Genomic DNA, 3,220 nt, shown 5'->3' with positions numbered 1-3,220 from the left:
TATAGGACCTAATTCCCAGGGTGGAGAAGAAGCAGTAAATCAATTCGCACTGCCTGCCCCCTAGTGAGCCATGCACAGGAAAGGTAGGTGCCGGGGGCCGGAGGCCTTCCCTGCCTGTGTTGGTCTGCCGCTGGCACCCACCACGGGCTGTGGGGCTTGGCATCTGGGGTCTCCCCTCTGTGTCCAGGACTGCAGGTTGGTGCTTTTCCAAAGCTGGGATTGATCTGGAAGCCAGTCCAGAGAGGGTTTGTGCTCCTGGAGATTTCCAATCGAGTCCCGTCTGCGCGCAAGCTCCATCGGCTGGTTTCAGGCCACGTTACTTTAGCGGCCACACCTGGCTGGGGAGGGAGCGGAGGCGCCTCCCGGGGGATCAGCTGCAGCCTGTTATTATGCCAGTTTCACAGATCAGCACGCTGGGGCCCTCCAAGGTGACAGGGGAAATATAAGGTCATCTAGCTAAGGGAGAGAACGTGCTAGGATGTGAGCCGGTCCTCTTCCCAAGCCAGGGCGCCTACCACTGCACGGCACGGCCACCCTTCTATGGATGCCTGTGGGCAAGCGTCCTCATGGCCGTGAGACTCCAAAGCGCGAGGCTTTTCTTGGGCCGCACGTTGCATGTGTTCTCCAGTGGGATGCTACCCAACACCCTGCCTGGGGTGAGATCGGGGTCCCCTCTGTGCCCCCCAGGAAGCCTACAGCCCCGGGTCGTGGTGAGAGGCTGGGCTTCAGTGGGGCGGGGGTTTCCCTCTGGCAGTCACCAGCCGCCATGCTCCCCAACAGCACAGCGCCCAAAGCAGGGCTTGAGCCCTGGGCGACGTCGCTGTTTCACTTTTTCACAATCACCACCAGTGGGAGGCTGCCTGGTGCCGAGGCTGTGGTTGGGGTTCCGGGTTGGCCGAGAGGCCCAGAAAAACCGCAATCGCTCAGGGCCTTCCACCTACAGGAACCACGGAGGCCGTGCCAAGCGGCTCTGCCAAGCCTGGCTCCTCCTCTGCCCAGGGAGGGACTGGCTTAGACACGGCTCCCTCTGCCTGCTCCTGAGTCCAGACACTCGTGCCCGGGGACCTCAGACTGAATCCTGGGCCCGGGCCCTCCTTGCATCTGTGTCCTAGAAAGTTCTAGATCTGCTTGGCAGTGGGGGGAGGAACTGTAGGGATGTAGAGAGAGAGGCCTGTCCTGAGAGTCTTGGGCTCTTGTCCTCACAATATCTCCTCACTGCTCAGGCTGGCTGAAGACTAGGGCACCGCGAGTGGAGGGGAGAGGAGGGCCCAGGGATTGGGGAAACTGAGGCTGGGAAGTCATCTGGAAGGGTTTGGATTTTATCCCAAGAGTATGACGAATTAAAGGTAGATTTAAGAAGGAGTGAGACACCATCCAACTAGAAAGATCTCTGGAGCAATGATACCAAAATATATACCAGTCAGGGTTCTCCAGTGAAATAGAACCAACTGGAGATACATTATCTATCTATCTATCCATCCATCTATCTATCTTCCTATCTACTTACCTACCTATCATCTATCTATCTACCTACTTATTATCTATCTATCTATCTATCTACTCACCATCTATCTATTTATCAATCCATCTATCTATTATCTATCTACCTATCTACTTACTTACCTATCATCTATCTACCTACTTATCATCTATCCATCTACCTACTCATCATTTATCTATTTATCAATCCATCTATTATCTACCTATCTATCTACCTATCTACTTACTTACCTATCATTTATCTATCTACCTACTATCTATCTATCTATCTATCTATCTATCTATCTATCTATCTATCTATCATTATCTATCTACCTACTTATCATCTATCTATTTATCAATCCATCTATCTATTTATCTATCTATCTATATCTATCTATCTATCTATCTATCATCTATCTATCTACCTACTTATCATCTATTTATCAATCCATCTATCTATTTATCTATATCTATCTATCTATCTATCTATCTATCTATCTATCTATCTATCTATCTATCTTGATCTTAAGGAATTGGCTCCTGTGATTGTGGAGACTCGCAAGTCTGAACTGTGCAGGGCAGCCCAGAGGCTGGGGGTCCAGCAGGATGGACGCTGCAGTCTCGGGGCAGGGAGGCATCACCTCCATGTTGATGTGCACCCAGAGGCCTCTGGATCTAGAGTAGGTCATGTCTCTGAGCTGACCAAAGCTGACCTTGGGCTTATCTTCTCCTACATCCACACTACCCTGCTCCCCCACCCCGCACCCACAGCACATCCGTCTAGCTCAGCCGTGGGCAAACTATGGCCCGCGGGCCGGATCCGACCTGTTTGAAATGAATAAAACTAAAAAAAAAAAAAGACCGTACCCTTTTATGTAATGATGTTTACTTTGAATTTATATTAGTTCACACAAACACTCCATCCATGCTTTTGTTCCGGCCCTCCGGTCCAGTTTAAGAACCCATTGTGGCCCTCGAGTCAGAAAGTTTGCCCACCCCTGGGCTAGCTGGAACTGTGAACTACTTGAGGGCAGAGGCCTTGTCTTCTTTCAGGCTCCAGTGCATCAATTCAGTGCCCGCGGCATAGAAGCTGCTCAATAAACATGGAAAGAATCAATGCCTTTCTGTCCAGAAGCCATCCCTGAATCACGTGTTTCTCTCATCATCACCAGCCTTCTCCTGCCCTCTGCACCTACTGGATGCTCCAGCAGCCCACACATCCCTGCAGGACGCAAGTGCTCACAGGCGTGGGGTTTGGGGTGAAGCAGGCCTGGGGCTGAATCGTGGTTTTGATATTTACATGCAACCTGTCTACAAATAAATTTTGATTGATCAATTCATTCATTCTTTTTATTTCACATGCCTATTCCTTAACTTGAACCAGGTGCCTATGTAAGTCACTCAGGTGCTGGATTCACACAAGAGTCGGGGCTACGATCCCTGACCTTACCAAGGTCACCACCATCTGGGCAGGGGGGATACATCTTGAGGATCTTGATAGTAGAGATGAGCACAGGGTGGTAGAGCATGGGAGGGGCCAGCTGAGCGCAGCCTGGACAGCAGGTAAGAGTCACTCAGAGAGCAAGTGGGAGCCCGCCGGGAGAAAGCACCCAGGGAGAGGGTCCGTCTGCCAGGGCCAGGGCAGCACGGAGCCCAGGGTAGGGCAGGGGAGAGATTTCCCAATACAGCAATGCTTTGGCACACCTGCTGGGAATTATCTCTCTCTTCCGGCTTCTCA

This window comes from Myotis daubentonii, chromosome 5, assembly GCF_963259705.1.
Source record: "Myotis daubentonii chromosome 5, mMyoDau2.1, whole genome shotgun sequence".
Taxonomy (NCBI): Eukaryota; Metazoa; Chordata; class Mammalia; order Chiroptera; family Vespertilionidae; genus Myotis; species Myotis daubentonii.
The sequence above is the reverse complement of the archived record's forward strand: the minus strand, read 5'-3'. Positions refer to the sequence as shown.